This window comes from Microcaecilia unicolor, chromosome 3 (genome assembly GCF_901765095.1).
Source record: "Microcaecilia unicolor chromosome 3, aMicUni1.1, whole genome shotgun sequence".
NCBI classification, from domain to species: Eukaryota; Metazoa; Chordata; class Amphibia; order Gymnophiona; family Siphonopidae; genus Microcaecilia; species Microcaecilia unicolor.
Genome location: NC_044033.1, coordinates 333,407,064 through 333,425,293, shown reverse-complemented (window position 1 = coordinate 333,425,293; position 18,230 = coordinate 333,407,064). Strand labels below are relative to the sequence as shown.

The window sequence follows — 18,230 nt, the reverse complement described above, 5'->3', positions numbered from 1 at the left end:
AACTGAAGCCTGGTCATGGCGATTGATCATATATGGTTTAATAAAAAAAGACTACCTTTCTTGCCACCTATCTATGGACTCCTCCTAGGATCCACTGTCTTGTGATTTGGTTGGTGGGGATCCTGAGCCTCTTTTTGCAAGGAGATACATCCTACAGTTCACAGAGAAAAAAAGGTTTGTTTTTTTCTTTAAATGTTTTCAAATTTTCACAAAATAGTTCAAGCAAAAAGCTTGTACAGAAATACAGATCTTAAGCAAGAAAGAAAGAAAAACAATCACACAGGTTAACCCTAAGGAACAACTTAGGAACTCATCTGAAGTCCACAATATATGCAAAAATTGCTAGGATTACAAGGGAGAACAAAAAAATTGAAAATAAAATGACAAGAAACCAGCCCAGCTTCCAGTAATATCAGCTACTGTTAATAAACTGGAGATTTTCATGCAGTCATGAAGTTACTCTTTTGGCGGCCAAAATGGCTGTTACCGGGCAGGAAAAACCATACACTTAACATTAAGCCTAAACATCACATGGAAAGTTAAGAAGAAAGGTCTCCCCATCAGCTGCAAAACTAGCTGGAGCAGAAGAAATTGCTGACACTTCTTCTGAGTCTTTCTGAAAGAATGCGGATACACCCACATTTTTTGATTAGAAAAAAAATTTGTGGTAATTCTTGAAATATAACCTCAGTAAGTGGTCATTTTCAGAGAACAATTCCAAGGTAGCCACTAAAGTTGCAGTAGTAGAAATAATCACTACAGAACTCTCTCCTAAGTTTGTACTATCACCAAGACCAGTAGACTACAAAGCGTTTAAATGATCCTAAGATTGTCGCTTCTTAATTGGTGAATAATATACCTTAATACACAGAAAGATTTTTTCTTTGAGAGTCCCAACGTGTCCATCATATACTGATTAAACAAAGTATTTCTTACATGGGGAAAGTTAGTGCAATTTCCATAAATGCATTTTCCACATTCTCTAATTTTCCCCTTATACCTGCTACATCTGTTGTAATCGCTGACTGAGCAGTTTTTACACCTTGAAACTCCTTTTCAAAATCTTCCACTCAGAAAATAAATTTATCTCAGAGGCCTATTCATTCACCTTGGCTGTTACTGATAATAGTCCTTGATTCAAATGATTCATTTGAAGGACCATTACTAAGCCAGATTCAAGACTGCCACCCAAAGAGCCTCTAAAGTCACAACTGGAGCTTATATTCAAGGCATGAAGGAACTCTCAAACTCAGCTTCCTCAATAGAAGCCCTTCGGGCCCACTCAGATATCTAGTTGACAACGCCATTGCCTCCTGAAGGCACGTCATCATTATTGTCCATCACTCTACTCACCAACACCTTGGGTCTTTCCAAAATCAGCCACCAATACTTCAGTAGCTGTTCCCTCTCTCACAATCAGCGCTTCAGCGCAATCCACTCAGTGCACATTAGCTGCCAGGACTGGCTCACTTGGGAGGAGCTCTTAGGTCCTGACCCAAGAGCTCAGAGGCCACAGTGGAGGAGCTCTTGGGTCAGGACCGAGTGTAACATCCAGCCCAAGAGTGTTCCACTTTTCCCTTTTCATCAATACTCCCCAGTGAGCCATTTCCTGGTGCCCCTGCTCTTATGACAAAATTATTCATGGATATGATGCCACCTATATCCTAGCCAAGAGAACCAAGCCAGGTTCCATGTTTTGTGCTTGCATATCGAGAAGAAAAGTGGACACCACTGCCACAAAGGGTGCAGACAATTCAGCATTTGGCCACCATCTTGGGTTCTTCTGCCTCGTAAAATCTGTTACAGGTAAGTCTTCACACACGAGAATCCCTAGCTACCAGCTGCCTTTAACAAAAAGAGAATACAAACAATAAAAACAAAACAATAAAAAACACCAGCCAATGAGCAACAAATTCTTTTTGCTGGCAACAGGTCCTGCAAAAGCAATCTGGAAATGAGTGTAAGAACAGGAACGGAAGAAACCTCAAAAGAGAATCCTAAAGACACATTGACCAAATCTGTCAACTAGGAAATTCCACTTAAAGCAATAATGTGAAAAAAACGTGTGACCAGAAGTCCACAGTGTAGCTTCCAGGTCTCCTCCATGGCAAATGGTAGGACACAGATACCATCATACTCTAACATTATAAGCCTTTGATATTAGTTCTAGGGTTCAGCCTGCCTGAACAAAAAAGATGCCATCTGAAAGTGTACGTTTGACCATGGCAGTCATAGGTTTGTTGTTGTCAAAAGAAACCAGAGGCTAAGCAGACTTTAAGGCTAAGGTTTTAGTCCAGCTCATGTAGAAGATGAGGCCTCTCTTACAATCCAATGTATACAAGGCACGTTCACGGAGAACAATGTTGGAAGACAACTAATTGTTTGGTTAAGTGGGAAAGCCCAAATCACATGAAGTAGAAACTTAGGATGCATTGCTTGCATAAAAAAACTAACCTATTGCTGAAAAGTGGGTCACTAAAATTTAGACCTTATTGACTCTGTATGACAAAGTGACCACTACCAAAAGTCAGGAATTTCAGCTCTCATGAGTTATTGGTTTAAAGAGACATCTGCAAAGTTTCAAAGTACAGAAGGCAGCTTTAAGGAAGGCTTTAACAGAAACAAGCTCTGCAAGAAACAAACCAAAGGAGAAAACGAGATAGGATTAACATGGCAGAGGTAAGCACTAGTTGTACTCTGAATTTTAACAGCAGAAATTATAAACCTGGCTCACAGATGTAGAAGGTATTAAAAAAAAGGTGTATATGGGACACAAAAATGGTATAGACCCTTTATCACACCAAAGAGCAAATTTCTTCCACTCAATCCCACAGGACCTTCAGAAATCTTCTGGCAGTCAGAAGAATTTGAGAAATACTTTCAGGCAGATTCAGGGAACTCAAAGTTACCTTCTCAGCATTCAGGTTTTAAAGGCTAGAGACAGATCCCGCATGATTAGGGTTAGGGAGGCACCCAATATGAGAGACACCTCCAGCTGCTGCAAAAAAAAGTTAAAGTCTTTAAACTGGTTGCCTGTGGAATTCTGAATTAAATTTGAGCTTTCAATAGGGAGGGGCCAAAACATTTAGCTGAGAAATTAAGCTTCCATGTGCTGAAGAGAACTAGCCACTCTTCACATCAATAGCTGCTTCAGGTGACTGACAGAACCAAGCTTCAATGTACAATACAGTGTGATTTTCCTCTAGAACAAGAAAAGAATCATCTAACATTTCAACAGAAAACCAAGGGTTGATTGTTTGGCCATGTCTTTCCTCTTTAACTGATCCAGTGGTTAGAACATTAGAAATAGGTCAGTAGATAGACTCACGTGGTTAAGAGTAGAGTATACTGGGGATACTACTGAGTGTTATGGGAAGGACGGGATAGAGAATAGATTTTAAGTAATCCATGTTTTATGAGGTGGAGGTCATGGGGAAGAGTATGTTGTGCTATGTTGTTCTTTACAGCAAACACAATGAGAAATAAGGGGGGAAAAGCAAACCAACAACCAAAAAATATTTTCCGACATCAAAGTAAAAAAAGGGGAAAGAGACCTCAGTTTTAACCACACTTATCAAAAGAATACAGTGTGGTATACATACATAAATGGTCTTTAAAAGACTCCATATGAAAAAATAAGTGGACAGATCTCACTAACCAAGTGTACACAGAAAAAAAGAAAAAAAAATGACTTATCTTAAGCTGCCTTCTGACCCATTCTTTCTCCAGTACAAACAATTTATACTCCCAAAGTATCAGCAACAATGGCTACTGTTTCGCCATATAGTGACTGCTTCAGGGTAAATAATGCTCTTCAAAAATGCTGAACTCATGGCTAAGACGAAATCATACACTGTGAGAGAATAAAAATGAAATAAGTGCAAATTCATAAACAAACCAAACAACTGTTTAAATAAACTGACTTGCATTTCTACCCTACATCATCCAGCTCCTGCGGCGCACTTGGAACTCTGAAAATGGCAATCGATATTTCAGATGCCAATATCATTCACATGATCAATTTACTCCAATCAGAATGGATTGCAAAAAAAAATTATACATATTTAACCCATGAGTATCAATTTACTAAATTCAAATTTAAAAAAAACTCTACCATAATATTCTCAAAAATATCAAAATGTAAATTTAGCATTTCTAAACAGCATTACTCACCATGGGGCTGATATTCAAAGGTACTTGTGGTTAAGCAAGAATTCCTAACCAGAGGGTTGGTGAGGGGAATATTCAGGGGCAGTAACTGGAAAGAAACAATATATCCTGCCATCAACTTGCACTATCTGGTGTGGTCTCTGGACTGAGGCAGAGGTTATCTAATTAGCAGTCACATTCAGACTGCTAACCAGATAACCAACCGGATAAAGTTAGGACAGTGGAAAAGCTGTCCTAACTATCTGGTTAGCAGTCAATTTCCACCAAACAGCACTATCAGTGAGTGCTGAAACAGGACAAACTGCAGCAGTTGGCATCTAGATATTGGTGGTGAATATCCAGTGTAATTAACTGAGGCAGTTGGCATTTTAAAAGGCGCCAAGTGCTTCAGGTTGTACATCATACCTCTCCCTCCATAGTATTCATTTTATTTTCTTTTACCTATGTGCACTTGGGTAGTGAGATGTACAAACTATTTTTTCATATGGAGATTTTTATTTATTTATTTTACATCACAGATGTGTATAGACCACATTGTATTCTTTTGATAAAAGTCTGGTTACTACTGAGGTATCTATCCTTCCATTTTTTTTTTTTTACTTTGATGTGGAAATTTTTTTTTAATTTGTAACATGCTTTAGACTTGTTTTGAGGTGGCATGTAGTCAAAGTAACATACTAATAGCAGATGACAGAAAAAGAAAATCTAATACAGTCCATTTGGGTCTGCCCAATAGGGCTCCCAGGGCAGTACCCATCATGCAATTGTCCATGGTTTCCTATGAGAAGTGCAACATTCACTTCACAGCTGTTCGAACTAAGGTGATTCATTCTTGGTTTCCATTCTGTTACCCTTTAGGGGATCCTCTGAGTTTACTCACTCTGAATTCAAGCACCATTTTTGCTTCCACCGCCTCTTTTGGGAGGATATTCCAGGCATCTATCACTTTTGTGAATATTTCCTTGTAGCCTTGTATCATGTCTTCTAGTTCTAGAGCCCTCATTTGGAAAAGGCTGTTTGTTCAGTAATACCTTCCAAATATTTAAATGTCTGTCGTATCTCCTCCACGGTATACGTATATAGGACCTCCAGTATCTTGTCATGTTTTCTGTTGGAGACCTCTTACCATTTTGGTTGCTTTCCTTTGTACTGACTAACTGCTTTATGCCCCTAGCACAATACATCCTCCAAAACTGAACACAGCACTCCAGTAAATTATACAGTGGAATGATTTCTTCCTTCTTTCTGCTAGTTATGTCCCTCGCTATACAGTCCAGAATCCCTCTGGATCTGGCCACTGCCTTGTCACATTGCTTCACCATGCTATCAGCTCAAGGTGTCTTCTGGTCTGTGACATCAGACTCTCCCCTCATATAGCACACAGTTCCCCTAGGTTTATAATTTACAACTGCACCACTATGCACTATTTGCATTAAAAATTAACTACTAGATTCATGCTAAAACAGACTATATATTAGCATAATAGTATATGACAGCAGATAAAGACCAAAACAAACAAAAAAAAAGTGGGCCTCCAGGAACAGGACAAGGGAAAACTTTACTGCAAAAATCCGACATAGGCCATGTTTTGGCGACCAAGTACCTGCGTAATGGGTCGCAAAAATAGTAATGGTACAGTTGCCCAAGAGCGCATGGTTCATTGTGGGGTATCTTTGAAGGATAACACAGAAACAGGAATCCCGATAAGAGAGGTTTCTAATGGTGAAAAAGCCAGGAGTGTTCAATGGGAGAACACAGTAAAGGATGCAAATTATTCCCACTAACTTCAAAGCAGCCTGTAGATGCAAGGAAAACAGACAATTTAGTGTCTATATATACATGCTAAAAGCCTTAAAAATAAGATAGGAGAATTGGAGTATATAATACTAAATGAAGAGGTAGATATAATAGGCATTTCAGAGACCTAGTCAAAGGAGAAATTCTGAGTTTGAGTATGACTGGCAAATAAGGCCTCTATGGAGGACACTTGTCTTATGGGGGTCTAAGCTTCACTAAATATTAGAATTCTGGGGCAGTCTTCGGCCCTGGTGTACTTAAGACATCAGTGGCTAGCACAAGTGTCAATGCACTTTTACATACTAGCAAATGATGTTTCACTGCGTGGCGAAGGATAAGCCTCCAAAATCTGCTGTACCTCTGCCTCAACCCAGTTGGTGTCACCTTTAATTGCTCAATTAAAATTCTAAGCGAAATGCAGCCCTAGACAGCCACTGATTCACATCACAGATCCTTCTTTCCAACTGTTCCTTGAAGGCTGCCGAACTGAAAACTCCCTAGTCTAGAAGAAGTGACATCTTCTTGAGTCACATGAGGGGAACTGCTGGTTTGAACCTGGACTCCTGGAAACTATTTAACTTCATAAGACATAAGTCAACAAGGATTTAGTGAAGGGAAATCTTGCCTCACCAATCTACTACATTTCTTTGAACGGGTGAACAAACACGCGGATAAAGGTGAGCCGGTTGATATTGCGTATCTGGATTTTCAGAAGGCGTTTGACAAAGTACCTCATGAAAGACTCCAGAGGAAATTGGAGAATCATGGGATAGGAGGTAGTGTTCTAATGTGGATTAAAAACTGGTTGAAGGATAGAAAACAGACAGTAGGGTTAAATGGTCAGTATTCTCAATGGAGAAGGGTAGTTAGTGGGGTTCTCCAGGGGTCTGTGCTGGGACCGCTGCTTTTTAACATATTTATAAATGACCTAGAGATGGGAGTAACTAGATTTGCTAATGACACAAAGTTATTCAAAGTCGTTAAATCGCAGGAGGATTGTGAAAAATTACAAGAGGACCTTTTCTTCACTCAACGTGTAATTAAACTCGAATTTGTTGCTGGAGAATGTGGTAAAGGCGGTTAGCTTAGCAGACTTTAAAAAAAGGTTTGGACGGCTTCCTAAAGGAAAAGTCCATAGACCGTTATTAAATTGGACTTGGGGAAAATCCACTATTTCTGGGATAAGCAGTATAAAATGTTTTGTACTTTTTAATTTGTGACCTGGATTGGCCACTGTTGGAAACAGGATGCTGGGCTTGATGGACCTTTGGTCTGTCCCAGTATGGCAATACTTATGTACATATGAAGAGTATAAGTGATGGTTGTTGCCAATACTTCCCTGCTTTCAGCACCATGATGCAACAAGGATCAATACAAATGTTTTCCACTCTATACATGGCATCAAACTAAGTCACCTGATGCTCTACAAAGAGTTAAAATCCTTTTGTTTTCTGGCCAAGAAACTGGTCGTTGGCAGTCCCAATGCCTTAGTTGATACTCAACCTTGAGGGCACCCAACATCCTTTCAATATAAAATCATGCAATGAGGGGGAGGAATCAACATGGTGGATTATCATAGCAGCAAGTTGATCTCTCTCTCTTTGCATGATGCTTTCCAGGGTAAACTACGGTGAAACACAAGGGGAAACCAAGGATTTACCCATCTGAACCTACTGGTTATCCTGTCTGGTGCAATAAAAGATTTTGAGTTTCAGAGTCTGCAGCTGGCCCGAAGTTGCTGCCATGGCTGAACCTGTAGATAGGACCAGGGTGCCCATTCCTTTGGCGACAGTGGGAAGCAGAGACGTGGTTTCCCTTGAGGCTGGTGCTATTGGGGAAGGGCCTCAAGCCACTCAAGCTGAAATCCAACTGCCAGCAGGAGCTTCCAAATGTTTTGTTCGGAGGAAGAAACCACAGAAAGTCACCTTAGAGGATTTATGGAACGTTATGGGTGATATGAAGGAATCCTTGCTCAAGCGTTTGGATTTGTTTCAGCCAGATCAAGAAGTTCTTCTATCTCAAGCTACCCGGTATGAACCTTTTGTGACTCAAGTTGAAATTAAAACATCTAATTTTGAAAAAGACCTAAAGAAATTTCAGGACTTGTTATCAACGAAAGAAGCTCAGATGTCATTGATTAAAGACCAAGTAATTACTCATCAAAAACTGGAGACTTTGGAAAACTATGAAAGGAGGTTAAATCTGCAACTTGTTAATTTCCCTAGATCTCTCATTTTGACACCGATAGATATGCTGAAGAAATATATTATGGAAAATCTGCAAATTCCTAAAGAGTCTATTCCACCTATTTCAAGAGTCTATGTAGATTGGCAAGGAACTCCATCTCAGAAAGCAAAAAGAGATCAATCAGCGGACACTACTGACCTGTTTTTTGTTTTTTTAGAAGTGTCTGGTCCTGTAGCATCTGCTGCCACTCTTGTTTCCTTTGCCTTGGACCCAGATCGTAACTGGCTCCTTAGATTGTATTTTCGCTATAAAAATATTGAGTTTCTGGGCCATGAAGTTCAAATATTTCCTGACCTGTCCAGGGTCACACAGCTCAAGGAAAAGGCCTTTTTAGCCATGAAACCTGAACTCCTCGCAGCTGGGGGGGGGGGGGGGGGGGGGGGGGGGGGGGGATGAAAAATTTTCCTTCAGATTCCATGTAAATGTTTTGTTAAGTTTCAGTCTAACGTCCATGTTTTTCTAGATGCAGATCAGTTTTATTGTCCTAGCAGCAAGGAAACCTCAACCCATATTGGTTTCCACTCCTTCCTCTAATCCGGTTTGAATTGGACATAAAGAAATAGGCACTTTATGATCCAAAAAGTTTCCTAAATTTTCCTGATACCAGTTTATGTTCTTCTGTTAACTGGAGTATTTTCTATTTCTTATCCCCATTTTTGTTTCTTATTTTCCTTATATCCTAAATATATTGATGTACCATTCCTTAATTTATGTAATGGTGAAAGTTTGCCTTTGTATTCTATTTCAATTAAGGGCTGATTTTCTATGCATCAACAGTTATCTTGGTTGTATTTTGAAAATTAAGTATAAATAATAATTTTAAAAAATCATGCTGTACATCTGATGCAGCTCCTGGAACCATATTGGCAATGCCTCTTGACACTGATAAGCCAGCATCAAACATTGTTACCGAAATGATCATTACTATGTAGCCTTCAAAGCCTCTAGCTGTTATCAAGAACAAGATATATGAAACACCAGTTATGGTTACCATTGACTGATATGGTCCTGGTGTACCACTGCATGCTGGTGAGAAAAAAATAAATAAAAACAATCACAGCAAAATCAAATGGCTTGATGATCAAAAACCCAGCACTGTTCAAATATACTAACTGGTTCAGGTGGCCATCACATAAAAAAATGAAATGCTCAAATCAGAAAAATCTAACTAGAGAGTCCATAAGGGATGAACTAGGACACCAAGGTAAAATGCTATTTTATGTAAAAACAAAACCACAAAACAGCTTCATTTATATAGAACCACTGCAGGTAAGCAATGGAGAAAAAACTACTACTACTACTATTTAGCATTTCTATAGCGCTACAAGGCGTACGCAGCGCTGCACAAACACAGAAGAAAGACAGTCCCTGCTCAAAGAGCTTACAATCTAATAGACAAAAATAAATAAATAAATAAATAAAGTAAGCAAATCAAATCAATTATTGTGAACAGGAAGGAAGAGAGGAGGGTAGGTGGAGGCGAGTGATTACAAGTGGTTACGAGTCAAAAGCAATGTTAAAGAGGTGGGCTTTCAGTCTAGATTTAAAGGTGGCCAAGGATGGGGCAAGACGTAGGGGCTCAGGAAGTTTATTCCAGGCGTAGGGTGCAGCGAGACAGAAGGCGCGAAGTCTGGAGTTGGCAGTAGTGGAGAAGGGAACAGATAAGAAGGATTTATCCATGGAGCGGAGTGCACGGGAAGGGTTGTAGGGAAGGACGAGTGTGGAGAGATACTGGGGAGCAGCAGAGTGAGTACATTTATAGGTTAGTAGAAGAAGTTTGAACAGGATGCGAAAACGGATAGGGAGCCAGTGAAAGGTCTTGAGGAGAGGGGTAGTATGAGTAAAGTGACCCTGGCGGAAGACGAGACGGGCAGCAGAGTTTTGAATTGACTGGAGAGGGGAGAGGTGACTAAGTGGGAGGCCAGCAAGAAGTAGATTGCAGTAGTCTAAACAAAAGGTGACAAGGGTGTGGATGAGGGTTTTAGTAGAGTGCTCGAAAAGAAAGGGGCGGATTTTACGGATGTTGTAAAGAAAGAAACGACAGGTCTTGGCAATCTGCTGGATATGAGCAGAGAAGGAGAGAGAAGAGTCAAAGATGACCCCAAGGTTTCGAGCTGAGGAGACAGGGAGAATGAGAGAGCCATCAACAGAAATAGAAAACGGGGGGGAACGGGGAGGTGGGTTTGGGGGGGAATGAGAAGCTCAGTTTTGGTCATTTAATTTCAGGTGGCGTTGAGACATCCAGACAGCAATGTCAGACAAGCATGCTGAAACTTTGGTTTGGATGCAAGGTGAGATATCAGGGGTAGAAAGGTAGATTTGGGAGTCATCAGCATAGAGATGGTAGGAAAAGCCATGGGATGAGATTAATGAACCAAGGGAAGAAGTGTAGATAGAAAAGAACTAAGGTGACCTGTATGATGCCAACACGGGAACTCTAGCACATGTATGGACTCGTGCTAGTAAGCCCTATAAAAGGCCAAGAGCTTTCTTACTTATCATCCAATGAAGCCTGGTGCTATGATGCATCACCTATGTATGAGGGCTTTACACCTTCCTTGTTCTAGGAGAAAGAGAAGTTTAGCCACAGAAAAAGAGCAATGAAAATTGCCTTACTCCTCTTCCAGGAAAAAAAAAAGTCTGCAATGTTTCTCAACACCCATACATTTTCCTGTAACAAATAAAAAAAAAAGTGTGACAAATAGAAACAGATTTCATTGTGAAATCTCTGCAGGTAACCACCTAAGAACGTTGTCCTTCCTGCAATGAAAATAAAAAATGTTCTGGTACTATAGGCTGGCCTCTGCACAGAATTTAACCTTAAAAACAAGCCTACAGTTCCACAGGTAAAATGCAGGCACATAGGGCTTAACATGTCCCCATAATTGCCTACTGAACAAACTAGAATCCTAATGCTATGAACAGGGATGCACTAAAATACATTGCCTCACCTATAACAAGTGTCTTCTGTAAACAGAAGGATTGACCAGGCACACAAAAGCGAGTTACATAACAGTTCTTCCAGAGCTCAGAACTAAAATGTAAAGTTCTGAGTACGCACAGCCCTATCCATGTACAATACTCTCCTCAGTATACCAGTTAATATCATAGCTCAAGAAGGAATGCAATTCTTGGGAAGGTGAGAGGGACAGCATTCCTGGTCAGTCCTGAAGTCTACATAAAACACCTGTTACATTCACTTTCGAAAACCTTTCTTTTTACAAACTGTATTGAACAGAATTTATGATAGCAGGGAAGGTGTAGAAGTTTTGGTTAAATTATATTATAGGTAATTGTGGTTTTTTGTTTTTTTCTTTGTAGTAGTAGATTTTACTAGAAATGTATTTCTTTGTCTTTTTGGATTGCTGTGCTTTTCTATCAATGATTGGAGTTCTTATTTGTTTGTATGAGAAGTATTTCTTTTTTAATGTAAACCGTTCTGTTTTGCAATAGCAATAAGAAACGGTATATAAAATGAATAAATGTTATATGAGAGAAAACACTTTTTTTTTTTTTTTTTGGTCAACAAGCAGGACTGAGTGAGGCATACAAGTGAGTGATTTCCAAGCTCAGGGCTGCTCAGCTCAACTATAACTTGCACACAGTACAGAATCAAAAAGATAGGTAAGACTTGAAAATTACACAAACAGCTTGACTAAATGCACAGTTTCTGATTTTGGACAGGTCCAGTGTGTGAAATGAAGTTGTGAAGCAGCAGCTTTAAATTGATGAGGTTTCATTTTACTGGTTAGGGAAGTACCAATTTATTTATAAACTAAAAGTGGATGCTAGCCAATTTGCTCAAGTTTGTTTGGCTACTGAATACCAACTCTGCTGGGATCAAAGGAAACAACCAACCATGTAGATTTTCTGAGGGATTCGGTTCATTTGGCTCTTGACCCGGATATTTTTAACAATTTCGTAAGTGATATTGCTGTCTGGTAAGGTTTGCTTCTCTGTGGATGATACCAAAATCTGCAACAGGGTAGACACCCCTAATGGTGCAGATAACATGAGAAGGGACCTAGCGAAGCTTGAAGAATGGTTTAGAATATGGCAACTAAGATTTAATGCTAAAAAAAAAATGCAGGGTCATGCATTTGGGCTACAAAACCCCAGAGGCATCTCCCCTGGCTCTGGATGTAATCTTGAAGCCCAAGGAACGTAGACAGCACCCCCCCCCCCCCCCCCCCCCGAGTGAAACAGATGAGGAGAATCTGTGGAGGTATGTATCTTCAGCCCAACAAGGAGTATGTGCAGCAACTCTAATAGAGTGCAGCCAAGTCTGGGGGCAGTAACCACAATGAGCAGTGAAGTTTCAGCTTCTGCTCATGGCGTGCAGTTTCCTGGAGTCTCCCTCTTTAGATGGGCAAATTCTTTTTCACTTCACATCAGAGAAACCAAAAGTAATAACTTTATCTAAATTAACAGCCAACCAAACGGATTCTAAAATTTTGGTGAATCCATATATCTTAAGTTAGAAATCTTTTAAGCATGCCATTCTCTTAATGGATCATGGGGAAAAAGTTTGACAATATGAAATCAAGGCTTAAAAAGTTAGAACTTGCTGATGCTACCTTAATGAAGATCAATTTCAAGTAGAAATTTTGAAATTTATGAATTTTCTAAAGTTGCAGGGAGTTTGTGATAGACATGTTGAGAAAATACAAGATTGAGATACTGGGAATAACTACATATAGTCTCTCAAAGTTGATTAATGTGTTTTATATACCATCTTCAAGTGTTCTAAAAACCACCTCTTGTTTTTCCAGTTTGGAAAACTCTGGACATGGAAACGCTGATTACTACTTTTGCCTCTGTATCAGATCGTGATTCTACACGAGTGTGTTTGTTTAGATAGACATAAATGTTTAGTAATGCCACACTGGGAAAAAACCCAGTGTATCAACAAGGGTCATTCAGAAGAGAAGGTGGTTCTTATTGTTGAGGCCACAGGTTCAGCAGACTAGGGCTCGGTTTCTTTTAAAATTCCCTTCCAAATGTGTAGTTCATTATAAAAACGTGAAGTATGTATTTTGGGGGCAATCATAACTTTCATATTTCCTAGGTCATAATGCTCTAAGAACTTCACCCTTGATGGGAGCTCCCCTATGTCTGTGACTAGTACTCCAGTTTAATGACTGTTGAAGTATAAGTTTTACAGCTGTTTCAATAAAAATGTTATGGGCAAATCAGGCCTTACCTACTAATTTGCTTTCCTTCAGTCCCTCCGGACCGGCCCAGAATGTGACTGATGGGTTGTGTACGCCTTCCAGCAGGTGGAGACTGAAAAAAAAACTGACTCTAGCGAGCCAGTAAGAGCTCTTGCCAGCTAGAGAAAGATCCAGTAATAACGTACCAAAGGAGAAGTAAAGCCATAGAAGAATACATAACCTGTGCATCCAAAACCCTGAGCAGCCACCGGCACATTGCCAACATAGGGTGAGTGCCTCCAAACATATCAATGGTCCTTCAAAGAGGACATTTAGTAAACTAGAAAATATTTTTTATTTATTTATTTAATACAGAAATAAACTAGCAACACAGCTCCAACAAAGAACTCTTAACTTCTGAAACACAGATACCTGAAGGGAGGGATCTGGGCCGGTCCGGAGGGACTAAAGAAAAGCAAATTAGCAGGTAAGGCCGAATTTACCCTTCCTTAGCGTCCCTCCGGACCGGCCCAGAATGTGACTGATGGGAAGTACCAAAGCAGTGAAATTATGGGAGGGACCCTAGTAGCCCTGCCGACAAAACGCACGCTCCAAAAGCAACCTGCCGACGACTGAAGACGTCCAAACGGTAGTGCTTAGAAAAAGAATGCAAAGACGACCAGCTCGCTGCCCTACAAATGTCTTCCGGAGGCACCAGACAACGTTCTGCCCAAGAGGCTGCCTGACCTCTTGTAGAATGAGCCTTAACATGCTCTGGAACAGGTTTCCCAGAAAGAAGATAAGCTGAGGCAATCATTTCTTTAAGCCATTGAGAAATAGTGGGCTTAGAGGCCATGAACCCTTTTGCGCGTTCCTGCAATCAGAACAAACGATCAGATCACCGAATGTCAACAGTAGACTTAACATAGTGCTTCAACACCCGTTTGACATCCAAACACTTCAGATGCCGCTGCTCCTCTGAGCCGGAGAAAGAACCCAACACAGGCAAAACTACCGGATAGGAAACATGAAACCGAGTTACTACCTTGGAAAGAAAGGAAGGAACTGGCCACAACACTACTCAATCTGAACAGAACTCCAAGAACGGTGATCTGCACGACAACGCCTGCAACTCTAAAACTCGCCTAGCCAAAGCAACAGCCACCAAAAATACTGTCTTCAGAGTACAGGACGACAAAGGCTCGATGGGAGGCTTAGTAAGAACTGTAAGCACCAGATTCAGATCCCAACGAGGAAAAGAACATTGAGAGAGGGGATGGAGATTACCCCCCCCCCCCTCAAAAAAACGCACCACATCCAGATGACTAGCTAGAGATCACCCTTGGAAATGACCACGAAAACATGACAAAGCCGCAATCTGCACCTTAAGAGAAGCCAAAGCAAGGCCTTTGTCAAAGCCCCGCTGCAAAAAATCCAAAATTTGCGGAATAGAAGAGGAGATAGGCTAAACTCCTTACACCAGCCCTCAAATATCCTCCAGGTACACACAATTCAAAGAAGTAGAACGGCAACGAGAGTGAAGCATAGTAGCAATGACCTGAGCGGAATAATCTCTCTCAATCAACTTAGCCCTCTCAAGAGCCAGGCCGTAAGACAGAATCGATGCGGATCCATGACCGGACCCCTGCAACAACAGATCTTGCATGACCGGAGGCCTGAAGGGAAGATCCACCAGAAGACGCCAAAGGTCGGCGTACCACAGCCTTCGAGGCCAATCCGGTGCCACCAAAAATCAGACGTCCCTTGTGAGTCTCAACCTTCTGAAGAAGACGCCCTATTGGAGGCCATGGAGGAAAAGCATTCATTAGACCAGCTGGCCAGGATTGAAGAAGAGCGTCCACGCCCTGCGCTTTTGGATCCTTGTGACGACTGAAGAGGAGGAAGTTTTGCATTGCCGATGGAGGCAAACAGATCCATCCTGGGAGACCCCCAGCGATCGACCAGTTGTCGAAATGCCACTTCGAGCGACCACTCTCCGGGATCGAGCCAGTGACAACTGAGAAAGTCCGACTGAACATTTAGCACCCCTGCTGCGTGAGCCGCTGATAAAGCTTCTAGATGGATCTCTGCCCACTGAAGCAGTAGCGACGCCTCTCGCTCCAGAGGCAAACTTCTCATCCCTCCTTGCCGATTGATATAGGCTACCGCGGTGGCATTGTCCGAAATCACTCGGACTGCCTGGCCTCTCAGAAGATGAAGAAACCTCTGGAGTGCCAGACGAATCGCTCTGGTCTCTACCAGGTTGATGGAGAGTAACGTCTCCTGATGAGACCAGAGACCCTGAGCAAACTGCCCCTGACAGTGAGCTCCCCAGCCCTGCAGACTGGCATCTGTCATCACCACAGTCCAGCTGGGCTGATCTAGAGGCATACCTTTGGTCACATTGGCCTCTCGAAGCCACCATCGAAGCCTGGTCTTCACTTGGAGTGAAAGCGGCAATCTTTGATGAAGAGAATCCATCTGGGACGACTATCTAGACAGAAGGGATCGCTGGAGAGTCCTCATTTGAGCCCTGGCCCACCGAACTGCCTCAATTGTTGCCACCATAGATCCCAGAACCTGAAGATAACTCCTTGCTGACGGGCAGGGATACTGCAAGAATTGACAAATCGAAGTCTGCAACTTGAGAACCCGTGCTGACGGAAGAAACACGCGACCTTGCTTTGTGTCTAACAGAACTCCCAGATATTCTGAGTAGGCTGAAGATGGCTCTTTTGCACATTGACTACCCAACCTAGGGACTGCAAAAATTCTACCACCCGAGCAGTCACCTGAACACTCTAGTGGAACGACTTTGCCCGGATCAACCAATCGTCTAAGTAAGGATGGACTAAAAAGCCTTCCGTTCTGAAAGCCGCATCTACAACTTCCATGACCTTGGTAAACTTACGAGGAGCATTCGCAAGTCCGAAGGGAAGAGCCCGAAACTGAAAATGGTGACCTAGTACTGGAAAACGAAGGAAACGATGTGCAGGACGAATAGGAATGTGGAAATAGGCTTCTGTAAGATCAAGGGAAGTGAGGAACTCCCCGGACCGTACCGCAACAATGATGGACCGCAAAGTCTCCATACGAAACAAGGGCACCTTGAGAGCTTGATTGACCGCCTTGAGATCCAAAATAGGACAGAAGGAACCCTCCTTTTTGCGCACCAAAAAGTAAATGGAGTAATGGCCTTGGCGCTGCTCTGCTAAAGGGGCCGGACAAATGGCTCGAAGGTCCAGAAGTCTGCTGAGAGTATCCCTGACGGCTCAGGCTTTAATGCGAGAATGGCAAGGGGATTCTAGGAATGCATCTGAAAAAAAGGGTGAGCAAACTCTAATGCGCACCCGTCTCAAATAACCTCTAATACCCACTGGTCCGAAGTAATCTGGGGCCACCTCTCCTGAAATTGCACCGACCGAGCACCCACTTGGACTGGAGGCTGGGCCCGCAAGCCTTCATTGTTGAGGACATGAAAAGGAGAAAAGAGAACCCCCTGCCTCTCGATCTCCTCTACGCCCTCCTCGAAAGGACTCTGGAAAAATCTAGAGCTTTGCCCTTAGAAAACTTTCCCAGACTGAAAACGACGAAAATCACAGCCTCTAGCATGACCTGAGAAATTCCCACGACCAGACCCTCTTAAACAATCCTCCAGCAACCTAGGAACTCTAGCCTCACCCAGGATATGCACGAGCTTGTCTAATTCTTCTCCAAACAGAAAAGAACCCTTAAAGGGAAATTTACTAAGCTTGGACTTAGAAGCCGAATCCACCGACCAACCACGCAGCCAAAGCGTACAACAGGCCGCAACAGAGAGAGCCATGGACTTAGACGAAGCCCGAAGCAAATCATAAAGAGCATCTGCCAAAAAGGCCGAACCCATTTCCAACTTTGCCACTTCATTATCAATAGCTGAAAGATCATCATCAGAACGGTCCAACACTCTTTTGGACCAGCGGAAACAAGCTCTCGCTATCAAGGACCCACAAATTGCAGCCTGCACTGCCAGAGCAGAAACAAAGGAATTCTTTAGCAAGGATTCAATACGGCAATCCTGGGGATCTTGCAGAGCTGTACAACCATCTACCGGGACAGTGTTTCACTTGGTAACCGCAGAAACCACCGCATCCACTACTGTGGGGGGAAAAATATCTTTATCCAAGTCAGGAACCGGATAAAGCCTGACCATAGATCTCGCAAGCCTAAAAGCAGAATCAGGAACTTTCCACTGAGCCTGAGCCACATTGAGCCTGCAAATAGGTGGGATAATGTTGGATACAAATGCAATAAATATAAATATGTCTAATATCCTGATGCATAGGAAAAGACTTACCTGCTCTGCGAATGCCCTTAACCAACAAATCCAACTTTCTAGGCTCGACTGCCTGGGTATCCTGGTCATCAAAACGCAAAGTAGAAGAAACCTGACAGATAAGCTCCTGAAGGTCATCTTTATGAAAAATCCCTACCACCGAAGGATCTTCTCCCACAGGCAGAGATTCCTCACCATCCTCTGCCTGATCCAGCTCCTCAGCAAAATGCTCCTCAGGGAACCATGCCTCCTCTTCTAAGGATGGCATCTCCTGATCAGGAGAAAAAGAAAAATCCTGCTCTGTTTCCTCAGGGTGTCTAGGCCGTTTTTTGGCCACAGAGGCACTCTCCAAAAATCTTTTGCTTGGAAAATCTGCAGGAGCAGCTTTGTGGAGCAGAAAAGCTTAGTACATCTGTACCACAAACTCCGGAGGAAAACCCCCTTCACCCGATGCCAAAACAGGCGAAACACTAGCAGACAAAGGTCCCGCAATGAGAGGAGCCTCAGGAGCCACCGGCAACGCGGAACCCAACATGGCGGCAACGCGG

The 18,230-nt window shown here is 42.2% G+C and overlaps 1 protein-coding gene across 8 annotated transcripts in view; it reads right to left on the bottom strand.

Moving 5' to 3' along the window:
• Nucleotides 1–18,230, bottom strand: part of BCLAF1 (BCL2 associated transcription factor 1) — a 247,097-nt gene that overhangs the window by 152,987 nt on the left and 75,880 nt on the right. The window lies entirely within an intron of this gene.